General features: G+C 41.5%; 1 pseudogene; it reads left to right on the top strand.

The window, feature by feature from the left end:
• Positions 1-10188: 10188 nt before the first annotated feature.
• On the top strand, positions 10189-14699 carry LOC138609719 (piggyBac transposable element-derived protein 4-like; annotated as a pseudogene).
• Positions 14700-15507: the final 808 nt, after the last annotated feature.

Genomic DNA, 15507 nt, shown 5'->3' with positions numbered 1-15507 from the left:
GTCATAATCACCCAAGTCCGACATTGAGGCTCTGTAGCCCTAACTTTAATAGGAAGAAAACCCTGCACTTGGACGAGACTGGCAGTGTGAAAACCTCCTTCTTCTTCAACATATACCAAGTCAGCATATAATGACAGGGTCAGTCTTGCCAGTATAAGACAGGATAGTGGTACCAGTTTCTGAAAAACAGACCCAGAAGAGATTTGCAACAGGGCAAAAATGGTATCTTAAAAACCAGACAAATGGGGTGAGCTTCCAGCTGAAAAACCTCATCTCCACAAACGAAAAAGCAAGGTCTTCCTTGATCCCAAAGAAAGCAGTCATTAACATCCTTCAGCATGATTTCAATAGCAGCAAGCTATAATGACGCTGGGTTAAGAATAGAACAGGGGTGGGTACCATGGATCTGTCTCACTGGATTAGACTTTAGAGACTTTTTCCCTGCTTCATTATGGCAGATGTACAGGATATGGGGGTAAATGGCAATGAACACTCAAATTAAATAGGTCACATTTTCAAAGATCCAAATATTTCCACATTAGCTCAGTAATGTATAAAAAATAGGGAATCCCTCAAGTCACAGTTTCAAAAATGTATTACGCCTGGATGCCACATGTTCCGTCTGCGCCGGGTTCTGGTCCGTCAGAGGGCACGAGCCCTCACCCACAGGAAGCATGTCTGATCCGCAGTGGAGCGCTGGCCCAAGCAGCTGGGTTCGAGCGAGAATTGCGAAATCACGCAATAACATCAATGTTAAACAGAGCAACACACAAACAACAGTTCAGTTTGCACCTCCGAGGTTGATTATCTGCTCATTTGGAGATCATTCTGTGATTTTTGTGCTTCTACCATGAAGGAGTACACTACTTGAATAAAGATGTGTTGTTGTTATGAAAATGGAAAAAAACGGGAGTCTGTACTGGTCTGAACATGGTGTTTTATTTTGAAATGACCGGATGCTGTATGCTGTCTTCGTGTGATTTCCTGTTTGGAACAATCTGCTCTGTTCAGCTTGACAAGCGGCCTCCATCAAAAATAGACCCGGCGCGTATCTTTGGCGGAGCAGAGTGGAGAGACGCTTCTGGGACGCACCAGAGACGGACCGTGGCGCGTGCTGTGGAATCACGAGCATCAACTTGAATGGAAACCCATTCAAGTACACGGAACGCAACAGAGACGGATCCTGTGGAATTTGAGGGTCACTGACCCATTTTTCAGCTCAACTATCTATCAAGACTATCAGGTCATTGCATGACTGTAGTGTCAGGGGCGCCCTAAAATCTTAGCAATCGTCTCAACTATTTTAGTACAAACTATGAACTTTCCTGAACCTATGCAAGTAGTGTTGGCGATACAAGCTATGACAATTTCACCGAAATAAATGAGAAGTTCCATGGGCAAAAATAGCAGCAGTATACAGAAGTTAACACTTTTGAGCTGGCAAATTGATCGTCTGTGAGTAAAAGTTTTTCACCTACTTAATCTTACTTTTCCACTTATGCATCATATCTTTTGTAGGTTTTGCTGGAAACCACCACACAACTTTCAGGCAAATTGAACAATCCACACAGCGTTCAGTGGATCTCCATTGTTAAGAGGGGCTTTATAAAGTTAGATCACTTCCGCCTTGTCCTTTGAGACACCAAAGTCACTCTATCATGAAAATGGTCTCATAAGAAAAACAATGAAACTATGAAATAATGACAGCAATAAATAAAACTACCAATATGGCTTTATTCATATCCAGAAAAGATTTTGTAACTCTTTGAGAGGCTGCTGCATAAAGTTCTCTTTTTTTTATCAGAGTGATAAATCATTAGGTGTAGTGCCTGAATTTTCTTCATCGGATTTCTAGTCACAGCTGAGGAGGTCAGACAGCAGCAGGCACCACTGAATAAGACATGTTGCCGCTAAAAATCAAACCAGATATACATTTGAAGCCCAAAAACATAAAGTCAAGTGGGAGAGAGGTTTTACACCCCTGCAAAAGATTCAGATGCTGACTGATGAGCAGACAAAGGAAGCTCCCTTCTGTGGCTAGACTTTAAAGCCTTGCATGATGTTCTGTCTGCTGCCCTGGCTTTGGTTAGAAGAAATGACAGAAATATCAATGTGTCTTCATCCTAATGAGCTGGGAGGATCCCAGAATGAGGAATTTGACAAAGCATCAAACCTGACCTCCATGAAGCAGGGTCATTTCAAGTCCTCACTGTATGGATGTATGCATGTGAGATCCCATAACCGTCAATCCCCCATCCATCACTCCTCCTTGCTCCTACTTTCCTCTGCCCTCCCTCTTTGTTTTCTCGCCTTCTTACTCCTCTTGGCTCCTCCTCCTCCTCCTCCTCTTCCTCCTCCAGCACGTGAGATCGGTCAGGCAGCGTTGAGCGGAGCACGTTTACAAATCGACTGCATGAATATTTAAGCATCCATCTGTTTTTTTGCTGCTAGTTTGCAGCTCCCACGCCCATCCACAGTAAGAGTTCTTCACTACCCATGCGCAAGCAATCACACACAAACACACATAAAATCTTCTATGTTGCTTTAGCAGTCTGCCTCATGTAAAGGAAAGTCAGAGGACACAGTACAGGATTTTGGCTGATGTGTGTGAGTATAGCTGATAAACAAATGCAGGTTAGTTATATATGAATAAAAACAACTCTGATCCGAGACATGTGACTGCACAAAGTCAGACTTTGAAATCTCAAAATGGTAGTGTTTTTTTGGATAGAATGCAAGTGAGTGGCAATTTTGATTGAACCTTGAATTTCACAGCACTCCAAAGCTCAACTTTGTTAAATGGTAGCGTATCACTGAGGATCACCATCCACGTGCAGATAGAGTAATGAGGAAAGAGAAGTGAGGCAGACAGTCTGGCTCAGAAGACACCTTATGTAGAGCAACGCAGACATCCAAACATGGGGGGGAGGGGGCGAAAAAAAAGAGCCAGCAGCACGTTGTAGCTTGAGGTTATGAAGGGGGCAGTAAACAGCCAGGAGAAAGTCCTGCCTGGAAGGCTGAGTTCAGGTTAAAAAAAAGCAGTGTAGCCTTAAGCCAGGTTTCCTAAGTGTCTTCATGCAGCCTCTGCCTGCCACATCTGAGCTTTGAATCTATATTCATCTCTGCTATTAAAATAATTGTATGCCTTTGAGTGAGAACAGCAGAGTAGCCTGTAGAGGTTGTCATTCAATCACAGGGCCACACACTATACACTGTGCTATAAGAAACATTACATAATGTATGAAATCAACATCAATGAAACATGACTGATGATAAACATACTCCTAAATATCAACAAATTCAGTCCAGTGTTTTTTGGTTGTTGTGCCTGTGTCTGCCATTACCAAGCCAGATAACCTGAAATGTACATTAATGTAAACAGCAGCACAGAGGTACACGTTAAGCCTGATTTATACTTCAGTGTTTCATCTATGCCGTAGGACAATGTGCTCAAGGCTTGTTTGTAGTTAGTTTCCACATAAAGCAAAAACTTGAATTGCGATTGCCAGTTGCAATTTCAATAGGCATATTGTGTGTGCATGTTTGCGAAGTTGCTGTGATTATAGTAAAAGAAACTGTCGTTTGAAGTACACAAATAACCGCAGAATGAGTATGACACAGTGGCGCAGAAACACCACCGCCAACCTGGGTTTAGCTGGTGTAACTGCAGAGCAGCAACCAGTGCTCTCTATACTATAGGCTATGACATAGGCCTTAAGTGAATTCATTGCACTAGTAAAATTCCGGCTTTAAGTATTTCATGCTATGGGTATCAGTTGGGCAGGGTAAGTTATTCAATATTCAATTCATTAGCCAAGTAGTGTCCCAGTTTGATCTTTCAGATTTTTTCATGCAATTGGCTACCAAAGACAAAGAAACAAGACTGCATGTTGCAGCCATGCTAGCAGCGCAATGAGGCTGCACTTACAGTTTAATGAGTTATGTAATGGTAATGTTGCTAATTTGCTTGTTAGCTCTTAACATAAAGTACAGGTGTGGCTGAGGGGAATGTCACACGTTCTGCAGTATTTAGTCATAACCCAGCATTGGATACATAAAAATTAGGTTGCACTAAATAAATGAGTGATCAGAAGGGATTATCTGATCTCTCATTTAGAGGGGAACACAAAAGTGTGTGAATATTACTTATTACATTGCTGTGTCAAATACTTGATTCTGATTGGTTTATAATGGCATCCCGAGGTCTGCTATTTCTCGATAGCAGACCGTTACTATAAAGAACAGACTCTTGCTAGGGATTGGAATCTAATCACAGAAAAGAGACAAAAACAGCAGCGAGAAAGCAATAGAGGTTAAAAGATACAAAAACTGAAAGCTACGACAGAGATCTACAGAATTGAAGACGGCACATGAAGTAAACATGTCTGTCAACATCTCTGACAGTGACAAGACAGAATACCTCAATCAGGTGCTGTGCTGCTTTCTGCAGTCCCGTTCACATTGTCTTATTTCACAATTAGTGGAAGTGCTTCCATTTAATATGAGTGATAACATCTTGGTTAGCTCATTTTAAGAAGGCTACAGAGTTAACCATTGCTGTGGACGCAGCTCTCACTGTGAGTGTAACGCACTATTTTTAAATGGAAATATAATCATTTCTTAACTAAATAAATAATTTCTAAGTCAATCCTTTTTCGTCCTGGAACCAGGAGCAGGTGTTGGCCGGGTCGACGACAGAGAGCCAAGGGGGCCACTCTCCAGCTGGACCAGAGGAAATGTCGGCCAGGACGCTGATGGAGAGCCAGGAGGGGAATCCTCAGGCTGGATTAGGGGAGGTGTTGGCCGGGACGCCGACGGAGAACCAGGAGGGGAATCCTCCAGCTGGGCCAGAGAAGATGTTGGTCGGGATGCCGACGGAGAACCAGGAGGAAGAGGATCTGAACCAGATGGAACCTCTGGCAGGGCCGGAACAGCATATCAGCACAGGCAGACAACTGGAGAGCAGGCGCAGAAAAAGGCTGAAGGATAGTAGGCCTGGAAACCTGAGTCAGTCACCCACTGAGGTAGCGGTGTCCTTAGCCAAGGCCTAGAAAAAACCTTCTGGCGTGCCATAGAGAGGACTTTATCCTTGTCTTTAACACTACAGGCATGTTTAAAGTCAATATGCATACACAGTCGGTTATATTCCACCTCATGCAGTTCAACTAAATAAAAAGGGTCTGCCGGGTCCATGCTTGTTCAGTTCGTACTGTCACAGTTCAGTTCAAACTAAAAGGTAGAGGACCCAGATGCAGTCAAATTCTTTATTTCATAACAAAAAAATACAAAACAAGGCAACAAGCAAAGGCTTACTAAGTGTCCTGGGAAACAAAAAAAAAATACATCCACACAGAAAATCCAAACTGGGAACAAGGTTTCGGGTAGAAGGATGACATGAAAGATATATGACAAACGACAAACTGACAATGAGACAGGGGCGCACAGAGACTAACTAAACTATGAGGTGAGGCTAATAAGACACAGGTGAGACAATCAAGGGGCAGGTGAAAACAATAAGGACAGGGCACATACTCAAACAAGCATGAAACACACAAGGCAGGAAGTGGATCAACACGAGAGACACAGTGACAAAATAATAGGAAATGATCTAACCAATGAAACACAAATGAAATACTTAACTAAAGAAGACTAAATTGTGACAAGAACATGGAATAAACTAAATACAAACTAAACAATAAGAACTCATGACAACAAGAGACAAAGTGACAAGGAAATCAGGAAATAATATCTGAACACCAGAATACAAATCAAAACCATAACTAAACTAGAATAACTCAGGACAGTTGGTCTCTCTTTTGAAAGCATTGTATTAATAATTTGACCACAAACTGTTTTTTCTTTCTTGCTTGCTTTTTTTTCTCTTTAAACTTTGTACCATAAATCCATTATGATAAATACAATACGTAATGTATTCTGGTAATTACTTATCCTTTTTTCTAGGGCTGTGCAAAAATATCGATGCTTCAAAGTATCGTGATATTTCATTTTCACGATCGATATTCCTGACCCTCATATCGATACATTTAATGGTTTTAAGACGCCCTCATATTTCCATCCAATTCCTGTGATTATAATGACCTCCGCTCTTGTAGATGTCGCTGTAACGCTGGTTTCTTCCCTGCATCAGTCACTGCCAGCATTACTGCAGAAGACCAGGGGTGAAAAATCAAAGCAGACGTCGGACCGTACTTCGGTTTAGCAACCAAAACAGAGACAAATGATGTAGATAATCAACCTGCGATTGCACAAACAAGACACCGTGCGGATAACTCTTTGTTTCCACACACTTGCAGCTCTGCTGTGACTGTTGTTGTTGCACAGCGGCATGTCCCTCTTCCTGTGTCTCGATCACAATATGTCTGCTCTGTTTGCATTATCACAAGTTACGTTTTGCAAAGTAGCCCAAAAAAGTTTTGCATTTTTCACCGCGACTCTGTTTTGTGAGGGAGGCTCTTTAAAAACACTATGTTTTTATATAGTCTATATATATATATATATATAAAGTCTATGCAGTTCTGCCGTATGACATCGGCACAACGCCACGGCACTTTAAAGCTTTAAAACAGCGCAATAACAAGGTCCATATTTAACAGAAGACAGGAGGGATGTAATGGCAGAGGTCTCTCTCTGTATGTGTCTATGTGTGTTTGTCTGACGAGCATGTACGCTGCTCGGATCAGGTGTGGAAAGGGCACAGCAGGGAGGATGTTCAGTAATTAATCAATTGTTGATGTTGATGTTGATCTTGGACAGATAAAAAAAGAAACATGGCAGAATTGGTCGGCAAACATACCTGGGCAACCTGCCTAAGGGTTGTCTTTGTATGTGTGTGTGTGTTTGTCTGAGGAGCATGCGTGAAGGCGCTGCACGCAACGGGTACAGGAGGGGCACAGCACCAATGGATTATTATGTTGAGTATTAATCAATTGTGGATAAAGATCTCGGACAGATAAAATAAGGAACAATAATATACCTGGGCAACCTGCCCTGGTATCATCTGTGTGGGAAACACTGTGATAACAAAGCAGCCATATTTATTTCAGTTCAGTGGCACATCAGAATACTTTTAATATGCACTTTATTTTGACATGATGTTATATTATTTTCATTTTAGTTCCCTGTCTTTCTTTAGTGACACAGAACACTACACATTTTATTTTTATGTTTATGGCATAAACAGTTGAGTATAGAGACACATCCAGGATATTTGCACTTTACTTTCATATGATGTGTAATGGCTTTTTCTTAACCTTTGTTTTACATTTTTTTATTGATGTATGGGATCTTACCGGTATTTATTTGTGTATTTGCTTTTACTATTTGCTTTGTTTTAATTGTAAAGCACTTTGTAACTTGTTTTTGAAAAGTGCTATATCAATAAAGTTATTATTATTAGAGAGAGCGTGCATCAGAATGAAGGCGCATGATGGAGAGCTCGGTGTCTCTGCAATTTTTGGCTTGTGTGTGGCTCGAGCAGGAATCTCCCTTAGGTGAAGCAGGTGTGTGTGGAGGCAGTGGTGAGCCTGTCAACATCTTCCGGCACTTCTCACCAGATCGGTAACAAACGAGGGAAACAAAAGCTTGCGGTCTGTCCCATAAACAGTGTTACTTCATCTGTAAATACACTGCGTTTCAGCGCTTCTGTGTGTCCCCATGTGAGTGACAAACAGAGACTCGTGTTGTGAACTTGCCGATTTATGCCCCTAATGTGCCCTTTAAATACTAGGAACACATTGTGCCTTAGACTTTAGACTGTAGACCAGGTTTTTAGTGGTCTATGGTGCGGTCGCTTTCTGCATTATCAAGATAGCAACGCACCACCTGTTTGCCTGACCACACTTTGGATATTTCAGCTTCAAATCAACGATCGTCCATCCTCTCCTCATTGAGGAAGAGCACTGAAACAGTGAACTCACAAAGTCTTGGCAACCAAATAAACAACAGCGGGACCAGTTTACTTCTAACGGCAAAAGAGGGTCCGCTCCGCATCGCTGACATCAGCATACATATGCAGTTCTAATACGCAGTGTGAACAATCCACGTGCCTACATCAGCTGTGTGCTCAGTATCAAACTCTCAGCTCCCTGTCAATCTCCCTCCAGCAAGCTGCACAATATTATACTGAAATGAGGAGATATTGTCTATCGAACTCCGTACGTCCCTACTGTAAATACATTGATTGTCGCGTTTTATAAAGCTTATAAAAGGTGATGTCATTTGGTAATGATCGATCGTTTTAAACGCTACGTCATTAATAACGTCCCTCGTGCACACGCGGCTCACGTGCTGTGAGAGCTGAATTGGGTTAGGAGTGGGTGGGGTAAAATGTTCAGAGGTGAAGAGAGAACAATTAATGTTTCTAAGTAAGAAATAACCATCTAGAAAGAGGGTCAGTCTACATGTGATGTGCTTCTCACAGAAATCATTGATATATGAGATTAATTGAAATCAATTGATTACAAAGCCTGTAATTAATTAGATTCCTTTTTTTAATCACCTGACAGCAATAGTTTTGATATGATGTGCACATGCGCACATACCTGGGTGGTACAACACCCTCTACCCTCCTGCTGAAAAAAATCCTAGAGGAAACACTGCTTTCCCATGCGCATTGTTGTGTTGACAGTTGCCATGAGAACTCGGACAGGCGGACCCCGGCAGGTGTCAATCACCATGGGATCTGCCACGCCTACACAGTCCTGAGAAATGGTCTGAAGAGCTTAATGAGCTGTTTTTCAACAAGGTTTTCTCGTGGTTCTGAACATTTATTTTCATTCAGATTTTTGTGGATGCTTCATGACACACTCAGCTCTGATATCATATATGCATTTTTGCTATTTGAAGCCGAGTTTCCACGGCCTTTAATGTCTGTGCATGTTGGGAACTGTGACGAGGCATATAAAGCAAACGGTGCCACAATGAAAATTCAAGAATTCAACTAGGTCTCAAACTTTTTTTTCACATATTGGCAGGGCCTGATTTCGGCGCGCTTTTGGTGTTTTTCATGTGGTTTTCCTTTGTTTCAGGCTTTGGGTTTGGCCTGTAGGCCACTCTTTGTTTTTGACAAATTACGAGGTCTAAACAAGTGTAAAGCTTGTTTATGTTTTCATGAATTGATACCTTTATTGACCAGTTTCCTTATTTGTGACATATTTAACCCTCTGTGGCTCTTAGGACGTTTTTTTTTGTCGTCTCGCCACCATTTTGCCTGTGTTAATGCATATGGCACAATTTTTTGTGACAAAATTTTGGAAGTATGGAATTTTGGAATTCAAATATACATTTTCTATAGACCAATAGAACACTGTGATACGAATTTATTACCCTATTTAGAAGTTAAGGACAAAAATGTCCACTTACAAGAACTGCTATAAAAATAGTACGGATTAATATTTTATAAAATTAAAAATATCAAATATTGAATAATTATCAGGATTTTAACCCTTTAAATGCCAGTTTGAAAACATGAAAATCATATTTCTTGAAAAAACACACAAAAAATGAGCTACTTTCCATCTAACAAATGTTGGGTGGCGGGGGCCTCTTTTTTTTTATCAGTCTTGGATATGTCAAGGATTAACCAAAATATTGACTTTGATGCATTATTAGTTTTTGTGTAGTATCAGATTTAAAATGTACTACCCTATTTAGAAGTTAAGGACACAAATGTCCCATTAACTCCAATTCAAACCACATTTTATGATCTCAATGCCATTACTGATTGTAATCATGCATTCTTTAATGTTAGGGTTTCATGTTTGAGAAAATAGTAACATTTGTCATTTTTACTGTTCACCACTAAAATCAGCCATTTACTCATTATAGGCCTATAGAGAACGTGTGTGGTTTGTGTGTGTGTGCTGTTTCATGTTTCTTTGAAGTAGACAGATTGACCTTAATTTGACCTTATTGTAGAACTTGTCATACACAGTCATACATGCTCTCTTTCAAGTAAATAAAACATGGGCCCCCTTCTCTTACACTTCAAAGAGGTCACTGTGGAGAAAACAAAAACAACGGCCAGTACATTTCTGCACCTGTTACAAACTGGGTGTAGCTCGCATCTCTGCTCATTTCATTCCTGGACAACGAAAGAGCAGGATGAAGAGGCACTTCTCAGTGAGCAAGGCTCTGCATCAAATTATGCAGCCTGTATCTCCAGGCGAGATGCAGGAGAGCGAGTTATCGACATCTGACACGTCAGGAGAGTCTGACGTGGATTTTGTGGTGGAGTCAGATGGTGTTTCCTCTTCTGCTTGTCCTGACCTTTCCACTGAGAGTGAAGAGGAGAATTCTGCATCTGAGTGGACCTCGAAAAGTGGTCAAATCTGGCTGCCGACTAATGAGGAGACCACCCACTATGTGCCAGCTGCTGGAGGTTTAATTCCTGGACCGACACGGTACGCAGTCAGCAGGATTTCCAGCCTGGTATCTTCTTTTGAATTATTTTTTACTGCAGAGGTCATCAACACAATTGTCAGCATGACAAACCTTCGCAACTGGATCAATGTTGACAGTACAGAGGTGAGGGCCTATATTGGTGTCCTGATTCTGGCTGGGGTGTTCAAGTCTAAGGGGGAATCCACTGCCTGCATGTGGGATTGCCACAGTGGTCGCGCAATCTTCCGGGCCACCATGAGCCACAGTAAGTTCAAGCTTATCAACTCAGTGCTCCGGTTTGATGACCAGCAGAACCGACCTGCCCGTCTCAGGGAAGATAACCTTGCCCCCATCCGTGCCATCTGGGAGATGTGGACACATTGCCTCCCCATGCTGTTCAACCCTGGGAGAGATGTGTGTGTCGACGAGCAACTTGTCCCATTCAAAGGCAGATGCAAGTTTAGGCAGTACATGCCAAGCAAGCCGGCAAAATACGGCCTAAAGGTTTGGGTGACTGCGGATGTTTCCACTTCATATGCTTGGAAGTGCCAAGTATACCCAGGGAAAGCTGCTGGTGACGCTGCGGAGGTCGGCCAGGGTAAAAGAATTGTCCTCCAGATGTCCGAAAATCTCCCTGGGGTCACAGTCACCTGTGACAATTTTTTTACTACGTATTCACTGGTGCAGGAACTGTTGAAAAGGAAAGTGGCCCTGGTTGGCACCATCAGAAAGAACAAGCCTGAGCTTCCACCCAAACTCCTGCAGCTGAGAGGGAGACCTGTCCTCTCCTCGAAATTTGCATTCACCACAACGATGACTTCAGTGAGCTACGTTCCCAAACGGGGGAAAAATGTCCTTCTCCTAAGCAGCAAGCATCGTGACGCAAAGACCAGGACTCTATCCTACCGAATATTTTTACTGAAACAATGGGTTTGTCTGAGAGATACTGTATTTCGGGATTTTACTTTTTTAGCATTCAATAGGCTCATTTGTTATTTTGGTCCTTTGTAGGTTATCGGCACCTATAGCTGAAGAAAGACCAGTCGGTGGCCACAGGTCCTCTTTTTCAATGTGGTTGATGTGTCGGCTTTCAATGCCTTCGTCCTGTTCACGACCGTGGATCCCTCCTGGGAGAGTGGAAAGACCCACAAGAGGAGACTCTTCTTGGAGGCGTTGGGGAAAAGCCTGGTCGCTCCGCAAATGGCGAGGAGAGATCGCCTCCCCCGCACACTGCCTGCTGCTGCTCTGGTGCAGGAGTCACGGGCCACAGCAGCTGCTCCCACAGAGGCCCCTGACACCGCGAGCACCGCCAGCAGCTCCAGCAACTCCAAAAAGAGGGGGCCGTGCTCAATTTGCACAGGAAAAAAAAAAAAATTCTACACCTGTTGCATCAGGTGTGACAACTTTGCGTGCAAAGAGCACACAGTCTCATGCTGCAAGTTCTGCTGGATGGACTAATCTTGCCTCCACATGCACACACACACTTTTTGTTTTATAAATTGTTCTAAAAGTTAAAATGTATGTAGTTTGTTTAAATAATTTGCACATCCATCTTTTTTCTGCACACACGCACACACAGTTTGTTTCCATCATTTGTACATCCATTATATTTTTTGTAACACATTGTTCTGTTTTGAATGTTCAATTTGAATGTTCAAGTATGTTAAATAAATAAGAATTGAAAGATCTGATGCTGATTTAAAAAATATTTCAGTGGAAACGTGGAAAAAAAGTGGAAATAGTATTACTGCAGTATTTTACATATGTTTTATCACCAAGAAATAACAAGAATTGTATGCATAGGCCTATAATGAGTAAATGGCTGATTTTAGTGGTGAACAGTAAAAATGACAAATTTTACTATTTTTCTCAAAGATGAAACCCTAACATTACAGAATGAATTGGAGTTAATGGGACATTTTTGTCCTTAACTTCTAAATAGGGTAGTACATTTTAAATCTGATACTACACAAAAACTAATAATGCATCAAAGTCAATATTTTGGTTAATCCTTGACATATCCAAGACTGATAAAAAATAAAAAAAAATGCCCCAGCCACCCAACATTTGTTAGATGGAAAATATCTAATTTCTTTGCTTTTTTTCATAAATAATAACAGTGATATTGAGTAATCAAACAGGCATTTAAAGGGTTAGACTTCTCAAAATTATTAAATTTTTAGTTTTGAGCAGGGCTGAAGTTGTTTGAGAGATTTATGCAGAAAAAAGTAGAAAAAAATATGAATCTGTATTTTTTTATGTAGTTTTATGGAGGTGGACATTTTTGTCCTTACCAACCAATTATGATGGGAATTAAGACGAAGGGTTGAACAGCTGCTAGTAATCTGTAAACTACAAGAGTTAATGCACCTTTGCAACACTGCCCAAAAAAATAATAATATTATAGCTGAATTTGAGGTATGTCTTTCTCTCTATTTTACTTTCCGTGCTAGCACAAAGAAACGCAAGAAACTGCAATGCACTGTGTGTTCTGACACCTTTCTATTAGAACAAGCTTTAACTTTTTCAGAAATTTGAGTTACAGTAGCTCTTCTGTTAGATTGGACCACACGGGCCAGCCTTCACTACCTACATGCATAAATGAGCCTTGGGTGCTGACCCTGTCGCCAGTTCAACGGTTTTCCTTTGTTCGACCATTTGTTTTGGTAGGAAAGGAAAGGAAAAAAGGTTGGGAACCACTGCCTTAAAGTGTTAATTTACTTTATGGAATGAAACACTTTTAGGTCAGAGTAACGGCTTTCCACTTTTCCCTACTGTGCAAACATTGTATACATTCTTACATCAGTTTTCATAACAGCTTCATCTAAAATCCCAGTCGAGCCATTAATACATGGGTTAACCCTGGCAAAATAATAATATACATGGAAATGGGTTTGTGTAGCACAGGGGAGTCAACAATGACAGGGTTATACTGTGTGGCCATGAACAACTCTGTCCTATAATAAAACAAGTTTATAGCTGTGTAATGCCATGCTGCTGTGGGAGGTATATATGGCTGTAAAAAGCAATGCTCGCAGGAGATAGGACAGTAATGAAAATGTTTGTGAGTGTATCGGCTGCATACATGGGAAATCAGAGCAGAACATATTGGAGTAGGACTTGGGAAACCTTCCCTCTTGGGAAAGGGCCTAAAAGCTTATCTTAAAAAAAAAGACATTTTGCACCATTTTATTAAGTTTAGTTAGTGGAGTGACCTTCCCTTTCTGCTCTCTGTCAACCAACTGACATTAGCTTCTAGAAAAATAATTGAAACACAAACACAAATGTGAACACTGCACCACAATTCTACAGCCAGAGGCAGAACAATTATTATGATCACATCAATCTGACAGAGTTTCAGTCATAAGTCTACCGGCGCTAACATCGTAAATGGTCACATCATATTGTAACGGATTGATTGTAATACATAGCAAGAACGAAACACCACTACTGCTGGATAGAAGACAGGCAATGATGCACAGGGTTAATGAGCTCCAGTAATCTTCCATCTCCCACAGAAAATGATGTAATATAAGAAAGTGTTACCAACCACTCTGATGCATGTGCATGGGGTTGTTTTGCAGCAGCCTGGTGACGTAATTTAATTAGTAAAAGTAATTGCAGATTAATCACATGTAAGTCATGCAGGGATTTACCTCACTGAAAGAGGCCTTGGTCCAGAATGCATAGACAAAAACAACTTGCTTTGTACTGTATCATTTGAGGTAAACATACACTTAATCTGTATCTAGTTAGTTTTTTGTTTGTGTATTAATTTCTTAAACACAGTATTTTATATATTTTATGATATTATTTATAATTGCTCTTTTGAATGTCAAAAAGTATCCATTAAAGAAATGCTTTATATTCATTTGAGAGTGTCTCTGCACACCCCACTACTACCCTAAATCGCAAACTACATTGCATTTAGTTAGTAGACCTTCCAGTTGCAAAGCAACTGTCTATTAGATCCCACCCCAAGTGTGTCCTCCAGGCAAAATCATCTATTTGAGGAAGAAGAACAAAGTGTCTCCACATCATGCTAAAGGATCTGTGTTAGCACTGCCCGGCTGTCTTTGATCTGCACATTAAAGTTATTTTCAATTCTGGCTCATTACGATTCTGACATTCTTCAAGGACACTTTCCAATCCAATCTCTCTGAGTCAGGTGCTTGGAGGTGAACATTATGAGCAGCCATTCCAACTCCCCCTATCCCATATTCTCATAAAGCCCCTCCTCCTCCTCCTCCTCCACAACCTCCACCATCTCTTCTCCCAATCGAGCCAACACCTCCTAGTGATGGATTGGGCCCCACTGACTTTCCTGACGCTCCTGATTTAACTGCCACAGCGAGGGATGGGATCGGAGGATGGGGATGGTGAGATTAGAGGGGATTGCAGAGGACAGCTGGGGGTAGGTGGGAGAAGAATCGTACAAGAAAATACATATGCATAAACAGATCTGAGATGCAGGATGCTACCCAACCAGTGGGTGCTTATCATGTTTAGTGTGGTCTGGATAATTGGTTAAGCCCTCTGGCAGGCCTGGAAGTCAGTGGGCCATCAATGTCAATGCACCAATCAAATCCACTTCTCTCTCTCTCTCTCTCTCTCTCTCTCTCTCTCTCCCTCTCCCTCTCCCTCTCCCTCTCCCTCTCTCTCTCTCTCTCCCTCTCAAACACCCATTAGCTGTAGTCTCACACTCATGGACACATCTCACTGTCAATCATTCGTACCTCTTCACTGTTGTTCATGCTAACAAACACTCAGACAAGTTTTCTCAGATGCCTGAGGCTGAAACTTGGTTCGAACTGGTTAGTGGGGCAAGGCCAGAGCCAAGATCATTTGGAGGGGGGGGGGGGGGGGGGGGGCATTAGATTTCCAGTGGTGGCCATGTGGTGGAATCATGAAACTAATAAAAGTAAAAAGGAATGAAGAGGAAACATTCTACAATTTCCAAGATGCTTGGGCTACATTGAAAACATTTGGAAAGATCATAATGACTATAATGAATAGTAGCTGCAATTTTGGAATTTAATCCACACAGATTTTCGTCTGCAAACAAAATGCCCCGTCTAAAAGAACCAAAACAACCAGGCTTAAGTC

The sequence above is a fragment of the Semicossyphus pulcher genome, unplaced genomic scaffold (assembly GCF_022749685.1).
Source record: "Semicossyphus pulcher isolate SPU_LCO1_2020_fin unplaced genomic scaffold, fSemPul1.0.p SCAF_6, whole genome shotgun sequence".
Taxonomy (NCBI): Eukaryota; Metazoa; Chordata; class Actinopteri; order Labriformes; family Labridae; genus Semicossyphus; species Semicossyphus pulcher.
This window is presented reverse-complemented; position numbering and strand designations above follow the sequence as displayed.